The sequence below is a fragment of the Tinamus guttatus genome, unplaced genomic scaffold (assembly GCF_059628265.1).
Source record: "Tinamus guttatus ecotype Peru unplaced genomic scaffold, ASM5962826v1 Tinamus_guttatus_pri_ptg000576l, whole genome shotgun sequence".
NCBI lineage: Eukaryota > Metazoa > Chordata > Aves > Tinamiformes > Tinamidae > Tinamus > Tinamus guttatus.
In genome coordinates this window covers 179860-206140 of record NW_028289110.1, presented here as the reverse complement: position 1 = coordinate 206140, position 26281 = coordinate 179860, and the positions used below count along the sequence as shown (strand labels likewise).

The window sequence follows — 26281 nt, the reverse complement described above, 5'->3', positions numbered from 1 at the left end:
TGGACCCCTCCCATACAGCCCAACTCTGCTTCCCGAACATTTCCCTAGTCAGTTAATCCCAAGGTGATTTTCTTGTTCACGTCAATGCCTACAGTTTGTGCACGTGTGGACTAGACTTGCCCACAAGAGACATGATACTCTGCTGCCGAGGACTTGTGGGGGCCACCAGATGCTGAGGATGCTGAGAGCAGGCTGTGGAGGAGGGGGAGGAAGAGTCTCCCAGAGAAGGAAGCACTTCTCTTGGTCATCTTTGTGCCTTGCGATAAGATTTTGAGCCTCCCTTAGGTAAGAGGCATCCTCCAAGAGACAGGACTCCTGTTGTGCTCCTTCTCCTGGCATGCGGTGCTGTCCTGGCAGTTGAGGGTGGTTCCAAGGGAACATGATGGAGCTGGTATTTCTGCAAGGTCAGGAGGGAAATGGCACCCAAGGAGGAAAGGCAAGCACATGGGCAGCTGTGATCGTATAGTGGTTAGTACTCTGTGTTGTGGCCGCAACAACCTCGGTTCGAATCCGAGTCACGGCAAAGGTTTTGCACAAGCCACTGGGAGGAGTGGAGAGTTTCAACAGACAAGGGAGGCATGTGCAGAGATGGGCCAGTGCCGTCTGTTTTCAAAATGCTGTGGCCTGGGAAGGAGGTACGAGCTGTTCTGCGCTGTCTGCTCCTACCATTCAAGGGGCTCGTGCCTCAAATGATTTCCTGGTGTTTCGTGATTGTGCAGGGGCTTCTCCTGGGGGGCTGCTGTGGGAGCTGTGCCGGGCTCTGGGAAAGCATTCAAGACAAAGCTTTGGAGGCAGGTTTTGCCAGCAGCTGCCCCACTGTGCACAGCTGTGGTGAGCGCCTTGTGCGGGGCTGCCTGGAGGAGGCAAGGCTGTCTAGGAAGTATCTGCCCCAGGAAGGCTGGGGCAGCTGGTGCTCGGGCAGCATCTGCCTGATGGAAAAACATGGAAAAGCCACAAGAAAAGGGGAAAATGAGAGCTTCTGAGCTCACAGTGAGCTGTAGACCTTCTGGGGGAATCAGTGTGTCTGCTGCAGAGAGGGGAGAAGAGTCCAGCTATGTCTTTGTGGGCCTGAACTGAGTGCTATGGGAGCAGAGCCCAGCTCAAGACTGCCACAGTCTTGAGTGCTGCTGCTTCCACTCTATGGCATGTGGCTTGACAGTTCCCAGCAGGGCTGTATGGCAACAGATCTTGCTACTAGAAAGCTGCCCTGCCCAAGGGTAGGAAAATCCCTGTTTGTCCCAAAGCCCCTGCTGCAGCTGAGGCTTGAACTCACCCACTCTGCACCCCTTCCCTGCTTCCTCACTGCTCTCTATGTAGTGTGCCCAGGTCCACTGCACCACTGGAGCACTCCTGGACAGGTGGCATGGAGCCCACAAGCAAACCTCTTGGCCTGTGACCACCAGGGCTCATCAGCAGGAGCCTGGCCCCTCAAGCACCTTCCTCTCGCCTTGTGCAAAAAAGAGCAGCCAGCGTGTGTCACCCTTATACGAGTGCCCCCTATGGAGGGGAATGACCAAGGGACATGTACATGTGTATTTTTGAGTGGCACTGACCTGACAGCAGGTCAGGAGGTGCTCTGCATGCACACCCACTCTGTGGCACACATGTTCCTGTGCTGTGGTCCGTGCCTGGCCCTTTTCCTCTCCTGGCTCTAGGAATATCTGCAGTGGAGCACATGGGGCTTAACAGCTCCACCCTTCCTCTTTCCTGCAGCACCATCTTTCGTGAGGCACACGATGGTTACTTGGGCTATGAGCACACATCACTACTATTTAACCATTTCAATCGATTTTAATAAACAGTTTAAGATATTTGTGGCTTCAAGGGAGGCAGCTCAGCGTCATCGTTCCTGACTGCGCCATGGAGCTCACGTTTCTTCTGCGCAGCCAGCAAGTCCTGGTACCTCTCCCTTTGAGCCCGCAGGGTCATCTGCTGCCCATGGCTAGGACATGAAAAAGGAACCGCTTGGCTGTAGGCATAGGGGGAAGGGCACAGAAAGGCTGCAGGCTGTGGCCCCAACTGACACAGACTCATAGGGCAAGAGGGATGGGTGAGCAGGCTGGGTTAGAAAAGGCTGAGGTGTCTGGCAGAAAAAGGGAGAGCCAAAAGCCTGCGGTGTCCTTTCATCTCTGGCAGCTCCACGGGTCTGGGGACAGGTGGAATCTCTACCCCGGGGTGCCCAAGAACTGGCCTTGCGCTGGAACGTGCCAGGCCACAGGCCGCAGCCTCCACAGGCTGTTGCGCTCCCACGAGGACTGCCATGCAAAGGCCCCTTCCGGTGGGTGCTGCCGGGTGTGGAGGGAAGCCTGGCAGAGGGGAAGGGGAAGCAATTTACCAGAGGAAGTGCTTCTCTTCAGAATTCAGCCACCGATTCAACTCTACCCTGCGTTTCCACTTGTCCCGATGCAGCTGGTAAGTTTCTAGGAGCTGCAGGGTGTGGGTGGCTTGTACGGAGAGCTGCCTGCAAGAGCAAGGAAAAGCCGCTGCGCACACGCTCCTAATGGTACCCAGAGCCCCGGACTTGCCATGCACCTTGGGGCTGCCTGGCATACAGGTCATTGCCATGCCATGTAAATGGGGGGGATACCATTGGGCATAGCCAGCCCCAGAGCTCAGTCTGGGCTTCCTCACAGCTCACACCGCTGCTGGGGGTCAAGATTTCCAGGCCAGGGCCAGGGCTGGTGCTCACTTACTCTTTGTGCAGCCGCGGCCTGCTCTGCGGCTTGCTGAGGATCTTCTCCGCTCTGCGCAGGCGGGCAGCCATCCTCCCTTCTTCCCCAGGCGAGGGCACCGGAGGATGTGGCCTGTGTTGCTCGGGCAGGGAGCTAAGATGCTGCCACACCTGCATTGGCACCAGAGGACATATTGGAGGCCACTATTAACAACCCTCAGTTGCTGTCAACCCTCAGCACTGGAGAAGCCATCAAGTGCAGGGCCTGCGCATCCTCCAGAACACTTGCCACTTGCTGAGCCTACACCACACCATGAGAACCACTGCACCAGGCAGGGAGACTGCACAACTCAGCTCCCCTGCTTACCTGGTCTGCCCTTGTCAGGTGTCTGCACACACGACGAGCAGCTCGATAGGTGGTTTGAAGAGGGGCCTCCTGCTCGCCAGCCTCTTCCGCCTTGGCAGACCTCTCTGCAGTTGTTTTCAGCAGGCTAAAACACACAAGCCGAGTGAGATGCGAGTTCCGGAGGAGACTCTTCTCCATGTGCTGCTCCCTGGCAGCTGGTTCACCCAGCCCAGGCCTCCTCAACAGAGGGATCTCAGTGGGAGCATTGGCACAGTTGAGTCCCTGTGATGACATGAACAGTGCAGGGAGAAGCCCTGGAGCTGTAGCACTCACGTGAGGCCCAAAGGAAGGCTCCGGGTGCCCAGGTGTGAACCTGCTCTGGATGGCACCACAAGAAACCCAGGGCCACCTTTACAACTGTCCAAGCCTGCAGAGTCCATTGGCCACCTCCTGCCACAGGTACTAAAGGCCATGAGGTGATGCGAGAGCATCCGTTTTTTGGGAGAAACTGGACTAATAGTAGGGGACACAGTGTTGGAGAGGAGGAAGGGTATGAGGCAGGAAAGCAGTCCCAGCTTTTAGCTCTCTCTGCCCCTCCTCCTGTACTGGACAGCAGCTGCCCTTCCCTCCACCATCAAGATTAGGAGGAAAGGACAGGCTTCTGCTTAATTAAGTGCAACCTAAAAAAATAGGGGAAAAAAGCCTTCCACTTGATGAGGAAGATCTCCTGGCTTTCACATGACTCTGGAAACTGGTCTCATGTACACTGCTGCCAGAGTTCCGGAGGGGAGCAGAAGAATGCCCTCCACTTCTGGAATCCCTCTGGCATACACCTCAGTCTTTGGGACAAAGGCTGACAACCTTTGGGAGCTCACACCAACAGCGTGTAGGATGGAAACAACATCCTCACAGAATCCCAAGAGCACAAGGTCACCCTGTCATTTTCTCCTAGAGCCTCACCTGGAAGGGGTCTTGCTTCCCCAAGCTTTCCCTTCTTTGTCTGCCTTTGAGCAGGCCCCAGGTAGCATGGGCAAAGGAACCCTTTGCCGAGAGAGCAGGCGCCCAGCAGGAGCATTCCCTGCAAGTAGGAAGGCAGAAGACCCTTCAGCAAGCATCCTTGGGAGCATATGAACAAGGAGGACATGTTGCTGTGTTCCAGTGCTGGCTCAAGGGTTCCCGTGGCCTTAGAGCGCTGCTCCAAGGAAGTCTTAGGGCCTTGCTCACACGCGATCCTGTCCAGCTGGTTCCCAGTAAAAGGTAGAACCTGCTGCTGCTGGCCGCTCGAGGCAGCCTTTGGACCCCATGCAGCCTCCTGGGGCATCCCCTTAAATTCATACTGCCCCTGCACAGCACACACACAGCACACACACTCCTGTGACAAAGCAGCAGCTTGCAAGCTAGAGCTGGGCACAGACATCCCAGGCAAAGTTCTCCTCAGCAGGGGCAGTTGCACTTGGTGCTGCTGGACTGCCCTGAGGCAGCTTCCAGGAACAGTGCCTTGAGATCTCCTCTCATGCCCGTGCAGAGGCACAAGTGATGCAGGCTACGACTGCATTTTAAGCTTGGCTCCAGTCAGCTACTGCGGAGGCCCAAAGGAAGAGCAACACCCCTGCCTCACCGCTGAGCTGTGGCATTACCTTTTCCCTCAGTTTGCTTTCCTCTGTCCTTCACCTCCTGGACTTTGGGGGCCTTCCGAGAGCCTCTGGAGGAAGAGGACCATAGATACATAGAATCAGTATGCTTGCAAGAGACCTCCAAGGTTATCCAGTCCAAGCTTTAAGATCATCAAGACCTGCCAAGAGGCTGGCCTCTCAGTCCAGGAAACAAAAAAGGCACCAGAGAGAAGCTGACACAAGAGCCTGGCAGAAGCCGGCCACGTGCTTGCGGCCAGCGTGCAGACATGAAGTCACGCAAAGACGTGTTGGCCACCCTTCAGATTTCATTCTGAGAGTGAACAGAAGAAAGCGCTCCTCCCAAGAACTCCAGGCACCTCAGCCTTTTCTCCAAGAGGCTCACCTGCCCAATGACTTGCTGCGCTTGCTTTTCCGCCCCTTCTTCTTTTTCCGGCCAGCGGGTGGTGAAGGCTTTTCTGGAGCAGGGACATCCGCACTGTCTGGAAGCGAGAAGGGAAGAGTCTTCAGCAAGTGTCTTTGTGAGCATTTGATCAAGAGGGAGAGTCACTTGAGACGTGCAGCGAGGGGTACATTGAAGCAACAAGAGGCCATCTACTCTCCCAGGCACCACGTGGTGACCAGGGCACCAACCACCTCCTGCTGAGGACAAAGGGATCTCCCGCACGAACACCTGCTCCCATGTGCACCCCCGCTCTCTCTCAAGTCAGCTGTGACATTACCTTTTCTGTCCCTCTCTTCTTCTTCAGGGACTTCCAGGGATCTCTTGGAGGGAGAGTCCATATCTGGATAATCCGATGGAAGCTTCAAGTCCAGTCTGGAAAGGAAAGGAAGATGGGCTGGAGAAAAGGCACCACTTGCCCTTTGCCACTTGCAGTCCCAGTCTGCGCACAGAGATATTTGGGGAGGCCTGTCAAGGCCATAGCTTTCCAAAGCACAGTACGCAACTCCCTGGAGAACCCTGTGAGGAACCAGAGAGACACGGTGCACACGTGCACAGCCTGCGAGCACACAAGAAGCCCCAGCAGTGGCTGCCAATGGGTCCCCATCCTAATGGGGAGGAAGTGCCCTCCTGGCCTCCATGGAGGCCTCCTGCTGGCCTCCTCCTCTCCTCCCCCAGAGACCATCTCGCAAGAGGCAGTAGGAGCCAAGAAGCAAACGTACTGTGGCAACACGAAGACACTGTCGGTACCCAGGCGAAAAGCTGCACCTCCGCTTGCTGGCACCACCAGGTGTCTTGTCTCTGGGCTCTGAAACAGACACAGAGGAAGGTGAGCCCTCAGCGGAACATGCAGAAGCTGCAAAGCTCAGACTTGAGAACCAGGAGCAACATTGCCAGGTGTTTTGCAAGGGCAGGGCAGCCCATGAGGCAACCCCTTCCTTGTTACTGCAGAAGTCGGGCTCGGGAGAGGAAAGGCATCAGCCAGCCAGGGTTTCTGCACGCTGCGCTCAGGCACGGCCCCACGGGAGAGCTGGGGCAGGAGACTGGGCTGGCAGGAGGAGGCTGGCCGGGACAAGGTGACCATGCCAAGCAGTGCGTGGATGCAGGCAAGGGACTGAAAAGCCCCATTCCTGCTGCCACACCTGCAGGGACTCTGCAAAGGGCTGCTCGGGGCAAACATTTGGGTAATGGCACCTCCACCTCCCTGCATCATAGACTCTTTCCCCAGAAACAAGACCAGCTGCTGGTCTAGCAGAGCCTTTTCCTAACCCAGGGCAGCTCTGCCTATGCTCCCCTACGTCTCCTGTACCACTGTGTAGGAGAGAAGGATGCCAGAGACAGCTGGCCTGGCTGGAGAGCAGGACTGTCCCACTGGCCAGGAAGGTCCTGGCAGGTCCACAGAGATCACCCCAGTCATCTTTTGACAGGGGGCAAGAAACCATGGTGTAGCACCGGGAAGTGAGCGACTTACTGCACAAAGAGCTTGCAGCAGCTTTCCGGTGCGGTCCACACTGAGCAGGAAGTCATCATAAAATCTCATTATCACCTCCATGTTTCGGATGGACAGAATGCCAATCGTGTTAAAGACAAAGTCCACGGGCTTTCCTTTGCAAATGGCCTGGAAGAAGGCTATTGCCGTCTCCTGCAAGCACCCTTGCACCACTGCAAAAGGCATGCGGATGCACGCGGCTAGATCGTCATTTCTCAGCGATACGATCCTCACATCACCTAGGGAGCAGCAAAAGAGCAACAAAGTCAGCTCTGCAGCGTGGCAGAGGGCTCCCCTAACATGGTCAGGGCACCTTCTCTCAAAAGAGCCTGCTGTGGACCAGCAGTGTCGAGTGATCTGCTAAAGTGCTCTTAGGAGCGCCTTATGGAGTCCATTCTTGGAAGGCTCAGAGCACTCAGCAAATGGAGGCGCTCACAGGGCATCTGTTATTTTACCAGCAAAGGAACAAAAAGAGGAAACGAAGCATCTGAAAGGATCTTTTTACAAAGAGGGCAGAATGAGAGGGGCCAACAGGTGCAGGTCTTGGGGAAGTGCATGCCCCTCAAGCTCGGCGCAAGGGCAGGCAAAGGTTTTAGTCTGTCTTCTTACCCGGAATATCTTCCTGAGCACCGCTGAGATAACATTCCTTGGCCAAAACGTCAGAGAACCGAAACATGGGTCGGTGTACAGTGAAAACCTCACCGTTCACAGTGCATTGGGAGCCTTCGAGGACATAGAATGTCCCCACCCCTAGGATCCGGACACCCTGGGAAGGGCAGAAGAAGAAAAGGAACAAGCATCAGCACCCCGGAGAAGAGGAAACTGACCCATGACGTGCCAGAACATGTCATGGGGTGCCGTGCCCAGCCCTCGCATGCAAAGGCCAAGGGTCCACACCTTAGTCCTTCCATGCCGGGCCTGGAGGTTAGAGAGGACCCAGAAAGGGCAGAACACACTTTTCTCCCTTATGGAGACTTCCCTGGTTAGCTCCCGTACCAGAGACGTTGCTCTGTGGAACACTTGTCAAGGGCAGTGCCCTGCGAGGGGACAGTTGCTCTTCTCAGGGCAGGGAATCAAGGACGGCCACTCCACAGCCACAGATGTGTGGACAAGGCAAAGCTTGAGGGATTCCTCAGGGGACAAAGAGGACACAAGACCCACCTTGTTGGGTACCAAGTACTCTTGAATGAAGTCACATACGCTACTCCAAATGGTGACAATCTCTGGAAAGCAAGGCAAAGAGGTGTCACACTCCAGGTGGGCAGGCTCACAAGCGGTCCGCACCCTGCTCACCAAGGAGGTGAGATGAACCATTCCATTACCCCGGTTCACCACAGGCCAAGTGCTCCACGGCACGGGAGCCGCAGGGCTGGGCTGTGCAGACACCACAAGGACCGCTTGGGCCCTCTCTAAGCAGGGCTCCTATCCCCCCTGGTTGAGGTGTGGCTGGCCAAGGCTGAGCCAGCCCATGGGGAAATGGGCAATAGCTCTGCAGAGCAGCAAGAGGATGGGGCACAGCCCACAGGAGTGGGACAGGCCGAGGGAAGCCGCAGGTGTCTCCCCTGCAGGAGTCCCAGCTGCCCAATGTGCCACGGGCCAGCAAGGGAGGAGCAGACAGCACCCACCTTCCCCTGTCCAAACCCCATCCCCGGATCCCAGCATTTCCCTGACTCTCTCCCAGCTGACATGGTCTCAAGTTTTCTGGAATTGCCATTACCATGACCAAGCCTTACCATGTCGGGTGAGATTGCGGAGCGTTGGAAACATGCTTGGCCACAGGAAGTCCATGCTGGTGGCCCCTCACGCTCAGTGAGGCCCTGGAGCAGGAGTGTGAGCAGCCAAGTGGTGCTCTCAGTGGCCGCCTCCTCCTCCTCGCACTCCCCTAGGCAGGCGGTAGCGCTGTCGCGCAGCCTCCCTTCGTCCTCTCCTCTGCACTGCAAAGCAGCTCCTCTGGAGAAGAGCAGTGGCAAGAGCAGTCCCAGTAGCTGGGCTAGCCCTGGCCTCACAGGGAAGTGCGCGGAGGGGCCGAGGCAGCCGCATTTATAGGGTGGCAGCTGTAGCTGTGATGCAGCATGTGCCACTGTAACCCCAGCCCGTGTCACCAAGGGGCTGCCAGGCATCCCGCCACCCCTGCCACCCACCCTGCCAGGCTCTGCCATCCTCAGCCAAGGCCACGTGCAGGGGCTGTTTGGGGCTCCTGCTACCACGTCACGCTATGCTGTGGTGAGCGCCACGGCCCTGAGGTACCCTGACTGGGGCAGGTCACTTCACTGACCTGGGCGGGCCATTAAAACAGGAAGCATTCCTTATCCAAGGACACCCTGGAACTGCTAGGCCATCACGATACGTTGCTGGCACTTAGCCAGCTACAAATTCCACATCCCTCTGTACTGGGGAGCCCAGACCTGCACATGATATTCCAGGTGCCGCCTCATCAGAGCTCTGGAGAGGGCCAGGAATAAGATCACTTCCCTCAGCCTGCTGCCAAAACTCCTCCTCCTGGAGGCCACAATCCCATTGGCCTTCTTGGTCACAAGGGCACATTGCTGCCTCATGGTTAACTTGTTGCCTACCAGAAATCCCAAATCCCTTTGCACAAGGCTGCTTTCCAGCAGGCCGACCCCTAAACCGTCCTGCTACCCCGAGGTCATTCCTCCTCCAGCTGCGCTTGCCCTTGTTGAACATCATGAGGTTCCTATGTGCCCAGCTCTCCAACCTGTCCAGGTCCCTCAGAAGGGCAGCAAAAGCATCCTCCAAAGTGTCGGCCACTCCGCCCAGTTTGGTATCATCCGCAGACTTGCTGAGGGTGCCCCTCTGTCCCCTCATCCAAGTCATTGATGAATACTTTGAACAGCATTGGGCCCAGTACTGAACCTTGGGGGACACCACTGGCCACAGGCCTCCAACTACACTCAGCCCCATTTATCACAACCCTCAGAGCTCTGCCATCCAGCCAGTCCTCCATCCACCTCACAGTCTACCCACCTACCCCACACTTCTGAGCTTCCCCTCACCCCTTGTCCCTCCCAGGCCTAGCGGTAAGGCTGAGAGCCAGCCACCCAGGCTCCCTCCTGCCCCCAGCAACAGAGCGTGGCCCAGGAGCACACTGCAGGACCCTTGCGAGGGGAAGACCACAGGCACCAATCAGGAAAAGCAGGAGAAGACAAGGCAGTTCATCAGGGGCAGATGCTAACCCCTTCAAGGACCAGGCAGGCAGTACATGGCCTCTGAGTCCTACACACAAACACACACACCAGGCTTCCCCTGGGGAGTTAAGGAGTGGTAGCTTTAAGGGCCACTAGGCAGCTGTACCTCAGCATTTAGTGCCACCCGCTACGAGGTCCCATACTGAAGGCAGGGAGGCACCTCAGCAAAGGAGCCTTGACACTAGCTCACTACAAAGGACAAGGAGGTCAAAAGGACTCTCTGTTCCAGTGCTTCCTCTCCCTTAAAACCGCAAGCTTTTTTCCAACCACTGGAACACAGATTGGACTTCCCAAGGAGGGAGTTTCTGGCCCCCAAAGCCCTCACCAAGGATGAGACAACCTTAAAAAGTTGAGGTGGACATAAAACAAACAAACAAACAAACACACAAACAAAAAAAAACACAACCAACACACGCACATTAACATTTTCCCCCTCAGCTGGAAGAAGCTATATTTTAATCCAGGGCCCTTTGGGTCACTTGAAGACCCATGCCACAGTACTGCTCACCTGCACGGTCATGGCACACAGCAAGGGCCACGGCAGCCAGGCAAGAGCAGCCCATGCAGAAGAGCCAGGCAGCAGCAGGGATCACACAGGCCTGCCAGGCTCTTCCTCAGCCCCCTTTTGCTACAGCTGCAAAGCAAACTCCCCAAGTGTGAGCCTTCCTCATGATGCTCAAGCCCAGGCATGTTTCACTCCCCTGCATAGCAGGGCGAGGAGAGACCAGAGACAGCGCAGAACCTCACAAAGGGGCTCAGTAGCCTCAGTGCTCCCGGAAGAGACACCTACTCCAGTCCCTGCTTTATAAAATCTGCTCTGCTCCACTCCTCTGTGGCAGGGACAGCTAATGGAGGCAGAGGGCTGTGTGAGCTGCCATCCTGGGTAGCTCTGCAGGGCACAGGCAGCATTTCCCCTCTGAAGGCCAGGGCTGCACACAGCTCTCCAGTGAGGGGCCCAAGGGGCCTCTTGTCAGGAGAAGCAAGGAAGGAGGGGATCCAGCAGTTCTAAAGCAAGCCAGGAAGGAGGGTGGTAGATCTGAGCAAAGGCGCAGAGTGAGAGCACCAGAAACAAATCATGGGGATGCCTGAGTTGAAGGGGCTTTAAGTAGGAGAGCCTGCTCAGCAGCTGGGAGGTTTGATCGTCCTCAGCTGTGTGGCTGGGCCTTATGGTTAGTGTGGGCCCAGGGCTCAGGGGTTTCCTAAGCACAGGAGGTTGGCTGCATCCCCTCTAGGGACCTGGTGGTGAGGATGGCTGCAGTTCTGGGGAGAGCAGGGAACTTGGAGAGAAGATGGCCCCTGCAATGGGTCCTTGCTGAGGTGCCTGAGCAGAGGTTCTGTGCAGCTCTGGCTACTGGGCTGGGCTGCAAGCGCCCGGATGTGCAGGCCGCTGGCTGGCTGCCCCTGCTGGAAGCCGGTCCTGCGCCCTGCCTCTTCACCCAGCAGCCAGCAGCCTGACTGCCCGTGGCCTTCACCGTGATCGTTGGTAACTTCTGCAGGGAGCGGGTAAAGAAAGCGCCACATTTGCAGAAATGTCCTAGAATCAATGTGAATATAGCGCTAGCATTCCTTTGGCCTGCCCTTTGTAGCTGCACTCCCCATGAAAGGGCCAGGATGATGACATTTGTGAGGTGGCATCTGTGGCTGTGATGTGGCATGTGCCACTGTGACCCAAGCAGCTGTGCAAGGCAGCTGTGGCCAGCAGGGTGTCCAGGACCGACATGGTCTCATCCTTCCCAGGGTGGTCCCTCGGCCCTGGAAAAGGCTGGGATTTGATCCCCGGGGCACAGCAGTGAGAGTGCGGCTCTGGCTCGGCCTTTCCCTGCCTCTCGGGGTAGGGCCGCACATCACGGGCACTGCCTGTCCCTCAGCTCCCGGGGCTGGGATGGCCTCGCAGGCAGCACTGCTGGGGTCTCTGTGGCGCAATGGGAGAGCGCGCTCGGCTGTTAACCGGGAGGCTGGTGGTTCGAGCCCACCCAGGGACGACCTGCTTTTCGTGGACCCTTCTCTTTCTGCCACAAAAGGGTTGCTGCTCTTGGGGCTCTTTGCAGTGAGCCTGCCTCTGCGTGCTAAAGGACCTGAAACTGGACCCCTCCCGTACAGTCCCACTCTGCTACCCGAACATTTCCCTAGTCAGTTAATCCCAAGGTGATTTTCTTGTTCACGTCAATGCCTACAGTTTGTGCACGTGTGGACTAGACTTGCCCACAAGAGACATGATACTCTGCTGCCGAGGACTTGTGGGGGCCACCAGATGCTGAGGATGCTGAGAGCAGGCTGTGGAGGAGGGGGAGGAAGAGTCTCCCAGAGAAGGAAGCACTTCTCTTGGTCATCTTTGTGCCTTGCGATAAGATTTTGAGCCTCCCTTAGGTAAGAGGCATCCTCCAAGAGACAGGACTCCTGTTGTGCTCCTTCTCCTGGCATGCGGTGCTGTCCTGGCAGTTGAGGGTGGTTCCAAGGGAACATGATGGAACTGGTATTTCTGCAAGGTCAGGAAGGAAATGGCGCCCAAGGAGGAAAGGCAAGCACATGGGCAGCTGTGATCGTATAGTGGTTAGTACTCTGCGTTGTGGCCGCAGCAACCTCGGTTCGAATCCGAGTCACGGCAAAGGTTTTGCACAAGCCACTGGGAGGAGAGGAGAGTTTCAAAAGACAAGGGAGGCATGTGCAGAGATGGGCCAGTGCCGTCTGTTTCCAAAATGCTGTGGCCTGGGAAGGAGGTACGAGCTGTGCTGCGCTGTCTGCTCCTACCATTCAAGGGGCTCATGCCTCAAATGACTTCCTGGTGTCTCATGATTGTGCAGGGCGTCTCCTGGGGGTCTGCTGTGGGAGCTGTGCCGGGCTCTGGGAAAGCATTCAAGACAAAGCTTGAATACTGATGAGTCTGCCTGCAAAGCAGCCAGCTTTTCAGATCCCCTTTCTCTTGTCCCTGCTCCCCATGTTGCAAGAGGAGGACTCTCAGCTCCACCTCAAAGCACCCTGCGAGCCCAGCCAAACAGCAACTGCCATCCCACTCCCTAGGGACCCAGGAGCACCAGCTCTTTGCAGGGAGAAAGAGGATGTCCTTTGCTTCACCGGGAGCACGTGACTTCCCTGAGGCCCCACGCTTGACCTCTTTATTGCTCTTCTGGCCTAGCTGTAGGCTCATAGTGGGAAGGACACGCTCCATGGCAGGGGGAAGCTGCCTTTCCAACTTGCCTGCAGAGTGAGAGGAGCTGTGAGGCAGCAGGTTTTGCCAGCAGCTGCCCCACTGTGCACAGCTGTGGTGAGCGCCTTGTGCGGGGCTGCCTGGAGGAGGCAAGGCTGTCTAGGAAGTATCTGCCCCAGGAAGGCTGGGGCAGGTGGTGCTCGGGCAGCATCTGCCTGATGGAAAAACGTGGAAAAGCCACAAGAAAATGGGAAAATGAGAGCTTCTGAGCTCACAGTGAGCTATAGACCTTCTGGGGGAATCAGTGTGTCTGCTGCAGAGAGGGGAGAAGAGTCCAGCTATGTCTTTGGGGTCCTGAACTGAGTGCTATGGGAGCAGAGCCCAGCTCAAGACTGCCACAGTCTTGAGTGCTGCTGCTTCCACTCTATGGCATGTGGCTTGACAGTTCCCAGCAGGGCTGTATGGCAACAGATCTTACTACTAGAAAGCTGCCCTGCCCAAGGGTAGGAAAATCCCTGTTTGTCCCAAAGCCCCTGCTGCAGCTGAGGCTTGAACTCACCCACTCTGCACCCCTTCCCTGCTTCCTCACTGCTCTCTATGTAGTGTGCCCAGGTCCACTGCACCACTGGAGCACTCCTGGACAGGTGGCATGGAGCCCACAAGCAAACCTCTTGGCCTGTGACCACCAGGGCTCATCAGCAGGAGCCTGGCCCCTCAAGCGCTTTCCTCTCGCCTTGTGCAAAAAAGAGCAGCCAGCGTGTCTCACCCTTATGCGAGTGCCCCCTATGGAGGGGAATGACCAAGGGACACGTGCATGTGTATGTGTGAGTGGCACTGGCCTGACAGCAGGTCAGGAGGTGCTGTGCATGCACACCCACTCTGTGGCACACATGTTCCTGTGCTGTGGTCTGTGCCTGGCCCTTTTCCTCTCCTGGCTCTAGGAATATCTGCAGTGGAGCACATGGGGCTTAACAGCTCCACCCTTCCTCTTTCCTGCAGCACCATCTTTCGTGAGGCACACGATGGTTACTCGGGCTATGAGCACACATCACTACTATTTAACCATTTCAATCGATTTTAATAAACAGTTTAAGATGTTTGTGGCTTCAAGGGAGGCAGCTCAGCGTCATCGTTCCTGACTGCGCCATGGAGCTCACGTTTCTTCTGCGCAGCCAGCAAGTCCTGGTACCTCTCCCTTTGAGCCCACAGGGTCATCTGCTGCCCATGGCTAGGACATGAAAAAGGAACCGCTTGGCTGTAGGCATAGGGGGAAGGGCACAGAAAGGCTGCAGGCTGTGGCCCCAACTGACACAGAGTCACAGGGCAAGAGGGATGGGTGAGCAGGCTGGGTTAGAAAAGGCTGAGGTGTCTGGCAGAAAAAAGGGAGAGCCAAAAGCCTGCGGTGTCCTTTCATCTCTGGCAGCCACATGGGTCTGGGGACAGGTGGAAACTCTACCCCGGGGTGCCCAAGAACTAGCCCTGCCCTGGAACGTGCCAGGCCACAGGCCGCAGCCTCCACAGGCTGTTGCGCTCCCACGAGGACTGCCATGCAAAGGCCCCTTCCGGTGGGTGCTGCTGGGTGTGGAGGGAAGCCTAGCAGAGGGGAAGGGGAAGCAATTTACCAGAGGAAGTGCTTCTCTTCAGAATTCAGCCACCGATTCAACTCTACCCTGCGTTTCCACTTGTCCCGATGCAGCTGGTAAGTTTCTAGGAGCTGCAGGGTGTGGGTGGCTTGTACAGAGAGCTGCCTGCAAGAGCAAGGAAAAGCCGCTGCGCACACGCTCCTAATGGTACCCAGAGCCCCGGACTTGCCATGCACCTTGGGGATGCCTGGCATACAGGTCATTGCCATGCCATGTAAATGGGGGGGATACCATTGGGCATAGCCAGCCCCAGAGCTCAGTCTGGGCTTCCTCACAGCTCACACCGCTGCTGGGGGTCAAGATTTCCAGGCCAGGGCCAGGGCGGGTGCTCACTTACTCTTTGTGCAGCCGCGGCCTGCTCTGCGGCTTGCTGAGGATCTTCTCCGCTCTGCGCAGGCGGGCAGCCATCCTCCCTTCTTCCCCAGGCGAGGGCACTGGCGGATGTGGCTTGTGTTGCTCGGGCAGGGAGCTAAGATGCTGCCACACCTGCATTGGCACCAGAGGACATATTGGAGGCCACTATTAACCACCCTCAGTTGCTGTCAACCCTCAGCACTGGAGAAGCCATCAAGTGCAGGGCCTGCGTGTCCTCCAGAACACTTGCCACTTGCTGAGCCTACACCACACCATGAGAACCACTGCACCAGGCAGGGAGACTGCACAACTCAGCTCCCCTGCTTACCTGGTCTGCCCTTGTCAGGTGTCTGCACACACGACGAGCAGCTCGATAGGTGGTTTGAAGAGGGGCCTCCTGCTCGCCAGCCTCTTCCGCCTTGGCAGACCTCTCTGCAGTTGTTTTCAGCAGGCTAAAACACACAAGCCGAGTGAGATGTGAGTTCCGGAGGAGACTCTTCTCCATGTGCTGCTCCCTGGCAGCTGGTTCACCCAGCCCAGGCCTCCTCAACAGAGGGATCTCAGTGGGAGCATTGGCACAGTTGAGTCCCTGTGATGACATGAACAGTGCAGGGAGAAGCCCTGGAGCTGTAGCACTCACGTGAGGCCCAAAGGAAGGCTCCGGGTGCCCAGGTGTGAACCTGCTCTGGATGGCACCACAAGAAACCCAGGGCCACCTTTACAACTGTCCAACCCTGCAGAGTCCATTGGCCACCTCCTGCCACAGGTACTAAAGGCCATGAGGTGATGCGAGAGCATCCGTTTTTTGGGAGAAACTGGACTAATAGTAGGGGACACAGTGTTGGAGAGGAGGAAGGGTATGAGGCAGGAAAGCAGTCCCAGCTTTTAGCTCTCTCTGCCCCTCCTCCTGTACTGGACAGCAGCTGCCCTTCCCTCCACCATCAAGATTAGGAGGAAAGGACAGGCTTCTGCTTAATTGAGTGCAATCTAAAAAAATAGGGGAAAAAAGCCTTCCACTTGATGAGGAAGATCTCCTGGCTTTCACATAACTCTGGAAACTCTTTCATATAACACTGCTGCCAGAGTTCCGGAGAGGAGCAGAAGAATGCCCTCCACTTCTGGAATCCCTCTGGAATATACCTCAGTCTTTGGGACACAGGCTGACAACCTTTGGGAGCTCACACCAACAGCGTGTAGGATGGAAACAACATCCTCACAGAATCCCAAGAGCACAAGGTCACCCTGTCATTTTCTCCTAGAGCCTCACCTGGAAGGGGTCTTGCTTCCCCAAGCTTTCCCTTCTTTGTCTGCCTTCGAGCAGGCCCCAGGTAGCACGGGCAAAGGAACCCTTTGCCGAGAGAGCAGGCGCCCAGCAGGAGCATTCCCTGCAAGTAGGAAGGCAGAAGACCCTTCAGCAAGCATCCTTGGGAGCATATGAACAAGGAGGACATGTTGCTGTGTTCCAGTGCTGGCTCAAGTGTTCCCGTGGCCTTAGAGCTCTGCTCCAAGGAAGTCTTAGGGCCTTGCTCACACGCGATCCTGTCCAGCTGGTTCCCAGTAAAAGGTAGAACCTGCTGCTGCTGGCCGCTCGAGGCAGCCTTTGGACCCCATGCAGCCTCCTGGGGCATCCCCCTGAATTCATACTGCCCCTGCACAGCACACACACAGCACACACACTCCTGTGACAAAGCAGCAGCTTGCAAGCTAGAGCTGGGCACAGACATCCCAGGCAAAGTTCTCCTCAGCAGGGGCAGTTGCACTTGGTGCTGCTGGACTGCCCTGAGGCAGCTTCCAGGAACAGTGCCTTGAGATCTCCTCTCATGCCCGTGCAGAGGCACAAGTGATGCAGGCTACGACTGCATTTTAAGCTTGGCTCCAGTCAGCTACTGCGGAGGCCCAAAGGAAGAGCAACACCCCTGCCTCACCGCTGAGCTGTGGCATTACCTTTTCCCTCAGTTTGCTTTCCTCTGTCCTTCACCTCCTGGACTTTGGGGGCCTTCCGAGAGCCTCTGGAGGAAGAGGACCATAGATACATAGAATCAGTATGCTTGCAAGAGACCTCCAAGGTTATCCAGTCCAAGCTTTAAGATCATCAAGACCTGCCAAGAGGCTGGCCTCTCAGTCCAGGAAACAAAAAAGGCACCAGAGAGAAGCTGACACAAGAGCCTGGCAGAAGCCGGCCACGTGCTTGCGGCCAGCGTGCAGACATGAAGTCACGCAAAGACGTGTTGGCCACCCTTCAGATTTCATTCTGAGAGTGAACAGAAGAAAGCGCTCCTCCCAAGAACTCCAGGCACCTCAGCCTTTTCTCCAAGAGGCTCACCTGCCCAATGACTTGCTGCGCTTGCTTTTCCGCCCCTTCTTCTTTTTCCGGCCAGCGGGTGGTGAAGGCTTTTCTGGAGCAGGGACATCCGCACTGTCTGGAAGCGAGAAGGGAAGAGTCTTCAGCAAGTGTCTTTGTGAGCATTTGATCAAGAGGGAGAGTCACTTGAGACGTGCAGCGAGGGGTACATTGAAGCAACAAGAGGCCATCTACTCTCCCAGGCACCACGTGGTGACCAGGGCACCAACCACCTCCTGCTGAGGACAAAGGGATCTCCCGCACGAACACCTGCTCCCATGTGCACCCCCGCTCTCTCTCAAGTCAGCTGTGACATTACCTTTTCTGTCCCTCTCTTCTTCTTCAGGGACTTCCAGGGATCTCTTGGAGGGAGAGTCCATATCTGGATAATCCGATGGAAGCTTCAAGTCCAGTCTGGAAAGGAAAGGAAGATGGGCTGGAGAAAAGGCACCACTTGCCCTTTGCCACTTGCATTCCCAGTCTGTGCACAGAGATATTTGGGGAGGCCTGTCAAGGCCATAGCTTTCCAAAGCACAGTACGCAACTCCCTGGAGAACCCTGTGAGGAACCAGAGAGACACGGTGCACACGTGCACAGCCTGCGAGCACACAAGAAGCCCCAGCAGTGGCTGCCAAGGGGTCCCCATCCTAATCGGGAGGAAGTGCCCTCCTGGCCTGCATGGAGGCCTCCTGCTGGCCTCCTCCTCTCCTCCCCCGGAGACCATCTCGCAAGAGGCAGTAGGAGCTGAGAAGCAAACGTACTGTGGCAACACGAAGACACTGTTGGTACCCAGGCGAAAAGCCGCACCTCCGCTTGCTGGCACCACCAGGTGTCTTGTCTCTGGGCTCTGAAACAGACACAGAGGAAGGTGAGCCCTCAGCGGGACAAGCAGAAGCTGCAAAGCTCAGACTTGAGAACCAGGAGCAACATTGCCAGGTGTTTTGCAAGGGCAGGGCAGCCCATGAGGCAGCCCCTTCTTTGTTACTGCAGAAGTCGGGCTCGGGAGAGGAAAGGCATCAGCCAGCCAGGGTTTCTGCACGCTGCGCTCAGGCACGGCCCCACGGGAGAGCTGGGGCAGGAGACTGGGCTGGCAGGAGGAGGCTGGCCGGGACAAGGTGACCACGCCAAGCAGTGCGTGGATGCAGGCAAGGGACTGAAAAGCCCCATTCCTGCTGCCACACCTGCAAGGACTCTGCAAAGGGCTGCTCGGGGCAAACATTTGGGTAATGGCACCTCCACCTCCCTGCATCATAGACTCTTTCCCCAGAAACGAGACCAGCTGCTGGTCTAGCAGAGCCTTTTCCTAACCCAGGGCAGCTCTGCCTATGCTCCCCTACGTCTCCTGTACCACTGTGTAGGAGAGAAGGATGCCAGAGACAGCTGGCCTGGCTGGAGAGCAGGACTGTCCCACTGGCCAGGAAGGTCCTGGCAGGTCCACAGAGATCACCCCAGTCATCTTTTGACAGGGGGCAAGAAACCATGGTGTAGCACCGGGAAGTGAGCGACTTACTGCACAAAGAGCTTGCAGCAGCTTTCCGGTGCGGTCCACACTGAGCAGGAAGTCATCATAAAATCTCATTATCACCTCCATGTTTCGGATGGACAGAATGCCAATCGTGCTAAAGACAAAGTCCACGGGCTTTCCTTTGCAAATGGCCTGGAAGAAGGCTATTGCCGTCTCCTGCAAGCACCCTTGCACCACTGCAAAAGGCATGCGGATGCACGCGGCTAGATCGTCATTTCTCAGAGATACGATCCTCACATCACCTAGGGAGCAGCAAAAGAGCAACAAAGTCAGCTCTGCAGCGTGGTGGAAGGCTCCCCTAACATGGTCAGGGCACCTTCTCTCAAAAGAGCCTGCTGTGGACCAGCAGTGTCGAGTGATCTGCTAAAGTGCTCTTAGGAGCGCCTTATGGAGTCCATTCTTGGAAGGCTCAGAGCACTTAGCAAATGGAGGTGCTCACAGGGCATCTGTGATTTTGCCAGCACAGGAACAAAAAGAGGAAACGAAGCATCTGAAAGGATCTCTTTACAAAGAGGGCAGAAAGACAGGGGCCAACAGGTGCAGGTCTTGGGGAAGTGCATGCTCCTCAAGCTCGGCGCAAGGGCAGGCAAAGGTTTTAGTTTGTCTTCTTACTCGGAATATCTTCCTGAGCACCGCTGAGATAACATTCCTTGGCCAAAACGTCAGAGAACCGAAACATGGGTCGGTGTACAGTGAAAACCTCGCCATTCACAGTGCATTGGGAGCCTTCGAGGACATAGAATGTCCCCACTCCTAGCAGCCGGACACCCTGGGAAGTGCAGAAGAAAAGGAACAAGCATCAGCAACCCGGAGAAGAGGAAACTGACCCATGACGTGCCAGAACATGTCACGGGGTGCCGTGCCCAGCCTTCGCATGCAAAGGCCAAGGGTCTCAGACCTTAGTCCTTCCATGCCGGGCCTGGAGGTTAGAGAGGACCCAGAAAGGGCAGAAACACACTTTTCTCCCTTATGGAGACTTCCCTGGTTAGCTCCCATACCAGAGACGTTGCTCTGTGGAACACTTGTCAAGGGCAGTGCCCTGCGAGGGGACAGTTGCTCTTCTCAGGGCAGGGAATCAAGGATGGCCACTCCACGGCCACAGATGTGTGGACAAGGCAAAGCTTGCGGGATTCCTCAGGGGACAAAGAGGACACAAGACCCACCTTGTTGGGTACCAAGTACTCTTGAATGAAGTCGCATACGCTACTCCAAATGGTGACAATCTCTGGAAAGCAAGGCAAAGAGGTGTCACACTCCAGGTGGGCAGGCTCACAAGCGGTCCGCACCCTGCTCACCAAGGAGGTGAGATGAACCATTCCATTACCCCGGTTCACCACAGGACAAGTGCTCCACGGCACGGGAGCCGCAGGGCTGGGCTGCGCAGACACCACAAGGACCGCTTGGGCCCTTTCTAAGCAGGGCTCCTATCCCCCCTGGTTGAAGTGTGGCTGGCCAAGGCTGAGCCAGCCCATGGGGAAACGGGCAATAGCTCTGCAGAGCAGCAAGAGGATGGGGCACAGCCCACAGGAGTGGGACAGGCCGAGGGAAGCCGCAGGTGTCTCCCCTGCAGGAGTCCCGGCTGCCCAATGTGCCACGGGCCAGCAAGGGAGGAGCAGACAGCACCCACCTTCCCCTGTCCAAACCCCATCCCCGGATGCCAGCATTTCCCTGACTCTCTCCCAGCTGACATGGTCTCAAGTTTTCTGGAATTGCCATTACCATGACCAAGCCTTACCATGTCGGGTGAGATTGCGGAGCGTTGGAAACATGCTTGGCCACAGGAAGTCCATGCTGGTGGCCCCTCACGCTCAGTGAGGCCCTGGAGCAGGAGTGTGAGCAGCCAAGTGGTGCTCTCAGTGGCCGCCTCCTCCTCCTCGCACTCCCCTAGGCAGGCGGTAGCGCTGTCGCGCAGCCTCCCTTCGTCCTCTCCTCTGCACTGCAAAGCAGCTCCTCTGGAGAAGAGCAGTGGCAAGAGCAGTCCCAGTAGCTGGGCTAGCCCTGGCCTCACAGGGAAGTGCGCGGAGGGGCCGAGGCAGCCGCATTTATAGGGTGGCAGCTGTGGCTGTGATGCAGCATGTGCCACTGTGACCCCAGCCCGTGTCACCAAGGGGCTGCCAGGCATCCCGCCACCCCTGCCACCCACCCTGCCAGGCTCTGCCATCCTCGGCCAAGGCCACGTGCAGGGGCTGTTTGGGGCTCCTGCTACCACGTCACGCTATGCTGCGGCGAGCGCCATGGCCCTGAGGTACCCTGACTGGGGCAGGTCACTTCACTGACCTGGGCGGGCCATTAAAACAGGAAGCATTCCTTATCCAAGGACACCCTGGAACTGCTAGGCCATCACGATACGTTGCTGGCACTTAGCCAGCTACAAATTCCACATCCCTCTGTACTGGGGAACCCAGACCTGCACACGATATTGCAGGTGCCGCCTCATCAGAGCTCTGGAGAGGGCCAGGAATAGGATCACTTCCCTCAGCCTGCTGCCAAAACTCCTCCTCCTGGAGGCCACAATCCCATTGGCCTTCTTGGTCACAAGGGCACATTGCTGCCTCATGGTTAACTTTTTGCCTACCAGAAATCCCAAATCCCTTTGCACAGGGCTGCTTTCCAGCAGGCCGACCCCTAAACCGTCCTGCTACCCCGAGGTCATTCCTCCTGCAGCTGCGCTTGCCCTTGTTGAACATCATGAGGTTCCTATGTGCCCAGCTCTCCAACCTGTCCAGGTCCCTCAGAAGGGCAGCACAGGCCTCTACAGTGTCAGCCACTCCGCCCAGTTTGGTATCATCCGCAGACTTGCTGAGGGTGCCCCTCTGTCCCCTCATCCAAGTCATTGATGAATACTTTGAACAGCACCGGGCCCAGTACTGACCCTTGGGGGACACCACTGGCCACAGGCCTCCAACTACACTCAGCCCCATTTATCACAACCCTCAGAGCTCTGCCATCCAGCCAGTCCTCCATCCACCTCACAGTCTACCCACCTATCCCACACTTCCTGTGCTTCCCCTCACCCCTTGTCCCTCCCAGGCCTAGCGGTAAGGCTGAGAGCCAACCACCCAGGCTCCCTCCTGCCCCCAGCAACAGAGCGTGGCCCAGGAACACACTGCAGGACCCTTGCGAGGGGAAGACCGCAGGCACCAATCAGGAAAAGCAGGAGAAGACAAGGCAGTTCATCAGGGGCAGATGCTAACCCCTTCAAGGACCAGGCAGGCAGTACATGGCCTCTGAGTCCTACACACAAACACACACACCAGGCTTCCCCTGGGGAGTTAAGGAGTGGTAGCTTTAAGGGCCACTAGGCAGCTGTACCTCAGCATTTAGCGCCACCCGCTACGAGGTCCCATACTGAAGGCAGGGAGGCACCTCAGCAAAGGAGCCTTGACACTAGCTCGCTGCAAAGGACAAGGAGGCCAAAAGGACTCTCTGTTCCAGTGCTTGCTCTCCTTTTAAAACCTTGAGCTTTTTCAAAGCACTGGAACACAGATCAGACTTCCCAAGGAGTGAGTTTCTGGCTCCCAAAACCCTCACCAAGGATGAGAAGAATTTAAAAAGTTGTGGGGGGGGGGGTGGAACATAAAAAGAAAACACATTAACATTTTCCCCCTCAGCTGGAAGAAGCTGTAGTTTAATCCAGGACCCTTTTCTTTGGGCCACTTGAAGACCCGTGCCACAGAGCTCCTCACCTGCACGGCCATGGCACACAGCAAGGGCCACGGCAGCCAGGCAAGAGCAGCCCATGCAGAAGAGCCAGGCAGCAGCAGGGGTCACACAGGCCTGCCAGGCTCTTCCTCAGCCCCCTTTTGCTACAGCTGCAAAGCAAACTCCCCAAGTGTGAGCCTTCCTCATGATGCTCAAGCCTAGGCAAGTTTCACTCCCTGACAAAGCAGGGTGAGGAGCAACAGAAGACAGCGCAGAACCTCTCAAAGGGACGCAGCAGCCTCAGTGCTCGTGAAAGAGGCAGCTCCCCCAGCCCTTGATCTACAAAACCCGCTCTGGTCCACTCCACTGCACCAGTGCTGGGACAGCCCATAGAGGCACACGGCTGCGAGGGCTGCCATCGTGGGCAGCTGTGCAGGGAACAGGCAGCATTTCCCCTCTGAAGGCCAGGGCTGCGCGCAGCTCTCCAGTGAGGGGCCCAAGGGGCCTTTTGTCAGGAGAAGCAAGGAAGGAGGGGATCCAGCAGCTCTAAAACAAGTCAGGAAGAAGGGTGGCATCTCTGAGCAAGGGGCAGAGCCAGGACACCAGAGACAAATCATGGGGATGCCTGAGCTTGAAGGGGCTTTAAGTAGGAGAGCCTGCTCAGCAGCTGGGAGGTTTGATTGTCCTCAGCTGTGTGGCTGGGCCTTGTGGTTAGTGTGCACCCAGGGCTCAGGGGTTTCCTAAGCACAGGAGGTTGGCTGCATCCCCTCTAGGGACCTGGTGGTGAGGATGGCTGCAGTTCTGGGGAGAGCAGGGAACTTGGAGAGAAGATGGCCCCTGCCATGGGTCCATGTAGATGTCCTTGCTGAGGTGCCTAGCAGAGGTTCTGTGCAGCTCTGGCTACCGGGCTGGGCTGCAAGCGCCCGGACGTGCAGGCCGCTAGCTGGCTACTCCTGCTGGAAGCGGTCCTGCGCCCTGCCTCTTCACCCAGCAGCCAGCAGCTTGACTGCCCATGGCCTGGCCTGTGATCATTGGTAACTTCTGCAGGGAGCGGGTAAAGAAAGCGCCACATTGGCAGAAAGGTCCTAGAATCAATGTGAATATAGGGCTAGCATTCCTTTGGCCTGCCCTTTGTAGCTGCGCTCCCCATGAAAGGGCAAGGGCGATGACATTTGTGAAGTGGCATCTGTGGCTGTGATGTGGCATGTGCCACTGTGACCCAAGCAGCTGTGCAAGGCAGCTGTGGCCAGCAGGGTGTCCAGGACCGACATGGTCTCATCCTTCCCAGGGTGGTCCCTCGACCCTGGAAAAGGCTGGGATTTGATCCCCGGGGCACAGCAGTGAGAGTGCGGCTCTGGCTCGGCCTTTCCCTGCCTCTCGGGGTAGGGTCGCACATCACGGGCACTGCCTGTCCCTCAGCTCCCGGGGCTGGGATGGCCTCGCAGACAGCACTGCTGGGGTCTCTGTGGCGCAATGGGAGAGCGCGCTCGGCTGTTAACCGGGAGGCTGGTGGTTCGAGCCCACCCAGGGACGACCTGCTTTTCGTGGACCCTTCTCTTTCTGCCACAAAAGGGCTGCTGCTCTTGGGGCACTTTGCAGTGAGCCTGCCTCTGCATGCTAAAGGACCTGAAACTGGACCCCTCCCGTACAGTCCCACTCTGCTTCCGGAACATTTCCCTAGTCAGTTAATCAAAACGTGATATCCTTGTCCACGTCAATGCCTACAGTTTGTGCATGTGCTGGACACAAGAGAGAGAGGTCCCGAGAACTGATGTTGTCTGAGTGGACTAGACTTGCCCACAAGAGACATGATACTCTGCTGCTGAGGACTTGTGGGGGCCACCAGATGCTGAGGATGCTGAGAGCAGGCTGTGGAGGAGGAGGAGTTTCCCAGAGAAGGAAGCACTTGGTCATCTTTGTGCCTTGCGATAAGATTTTGAGCCTCTCTTAGGTAAGAGGCATCCTCCAAGAGACAGGACTCCTGTTGTGCTCCTTCTCCTGGCATGCGGTGCTGTCCTGGCAGTTGAGGGTGGTTCCAAGGGAACATGATGGAACTGGTATTTCTGCAAGGTCAGGAAGGAAATGGCGCCCAAGGAGGAAAGGCAAGCACATGGGCAGCTGTGATCGTATAGTGGTTAGTACTCTGCGTTGTGGCCGCAGCAACCTCGGTTCGAATCTGAGTCACGGCAAAGGTTTTGCACAAGCCACTGGGAGGAGAGGAGAGTTTCAAAAGACAAGGGAGGCATGTGCAGAGATGGGCCAGTGCCGTCTGTTTCAAAAAAGCTGTGGCCTGGGAAGGAGGTACGAGCTGTGCTGCGCTGTCTGCTCCTACCATTCAAGGGGCTCATGCCTCAAATGACTTCCTGGTGTCTCATGATTGTGCAGGGGCGTCTCCTGGGGGTCTGCTGTGGGAGCTGTGCCGGGCTCTGGGAAAGCATTCAAGACAAAGCTTGAATACTGATGAGTCTGCCTGCAAAGCAGCCAGCTTTTCAGATCCCCTTTCTCTTGTCCCTGCTCCCCATGTTGCAAGAGGAGGACTCTCAGCTCCACCTCAAAGCACCCTGCGAGCCCAGCCAAACAGCAACTGCCATCCCACTCCCTAGGGACCCAGGAGCACCAGCTCTTTGCAGGGAGAAAGAGGATGTCCTTTGCTTCACCGGGAGCACGTGACTTCCCTGAGGCCCCACGCTTGACCTCTTTATTGCTCTTCTGGCCTAGCTGTAGGCTCATAGTGGGAAGGACACGCTCCATGGCAGGGGGAAGCTGCCTTTCCAACTTGCCTGCAGAGTGAGAGGAGCTGTGAGGCAGCAGGTTTTGCCAGCAGCTGCCCCACTGTGCACAGCTGTGGTGAGCGCCTTGTGCGGGGCTGCCTGGAGGAGGCAAGGCTGTCTAGGAAGTATCTGCTCCAGGAAGGCTGGGGCAGCTGGTGCTCGGGCAGCATCTGCCTGATGGAAAAACGTGGAAAAGCCAAAGGAAAATGGGAAAATGAGAGCTTCTGAGCTCACAGTGAGCTATAGACCTTCTGGGGGAATCAGTGTGTCTGCTGCAGAGAGGGGAGAAGAGTCCAGCTATGTCTTTGGGGGCCTGAACTGAGTGCTATGGGAGCAGAGCCCAGCTCAAGACTGGCACAGCCTTGAGTGCTTCTGCTTCCACTCTATGGCATGTGGCTTGACAGTTCCCAGTAGGGCTGTATTGCAACAGATCTTACTACTAGAAAGCTGCCCTGCCCAAGGGTAGGAAAATCCCTGTTTGTCCCAAAGCCCCTGCTGCAGCTGAGGCTTGAACTCACCCACTCTGCACCCCTTCCCTGCTTCCTCACTGCTCTCTATGTAGTGTGCCCAGGTCCACTGCACCACTGGAGCACTCCTGGACACGTGGCATGGAGCCCACAAGCAAACCTCTTGGCCTGTGACCACCAGGGCTCATCAGCAGGAGCCTGGCCCCTCAAGCGCTTTCCTCTCGCCTTGTGCAAAAAAGAGCAGCCAGCATGTGTCACCCTTATACGAGTGCCCCCTATGGAGGGGAATGACCAAGGGACATGTACATGTGTATTTTTGAGTGGCACTGACCTGACAGCAGGTCAGGAGGTGCTCTGCATGCACACCCACTCTGTGGCACACATGTTCCTGTGCTGTAGTCTGTGCCTGGCCCTTTTCCTCTCCTGGCTCTAGGAATATCTGCAGTGGAGCACATGGGGCTTAACAGCTCCACCCTTCCTCTTTCCTGCAGCACCATCTTTCGTGAGGCACACGATGGTTACTTGGGCTATGAGCACACATCACTACTATTTAACCATTTCAATCGATTTTAATAAACAGTTTAAGATGTTTGTGGCTTCAAGGGAGG

The 26281-nt window shown here is 56.6% G+C and overlaps 3 non-coding genes across 3 annotated transcripts; all 3 read left to right on the top strand.

Annotated features, from left to right (window-relative positions):
- The first annotated feature begins 11693 nt into the window (after positions 1 to 11693).
- Positions 11694 to 11767, top strand: TRNAN-GUU (transfer RNA asparagine (anticodon GUU)). The gene has a single exon. It is a non-coding gene; the product is annotated as a tRNA-Asn (tRNA).
- Positions 11768 to 12318: 551 nt separating this feature from the next.
- TRNAH-GUG (transfer RNA histidin (anticodon GUG)) lies at positions 12319 to 12390 on the top strand. The gene has a single exon. It is a non-coding gene; the product is annotated as a tRNA-His (tRNA).
- An 11504-nt stretch (positions 12391 to 23894) lies between these two features.
- TRNAN-GUU (transfer RNA asparagine (anticodon GUU)) lies at positions 23895 to 23968 on the top strand. Its single transcript has one exon. It is a non-coding gene; the product is annotated as a tRNA-Asn (tRNA).
- Positions 23969 to 26281: the final 2313 nt, after the last annotated feature.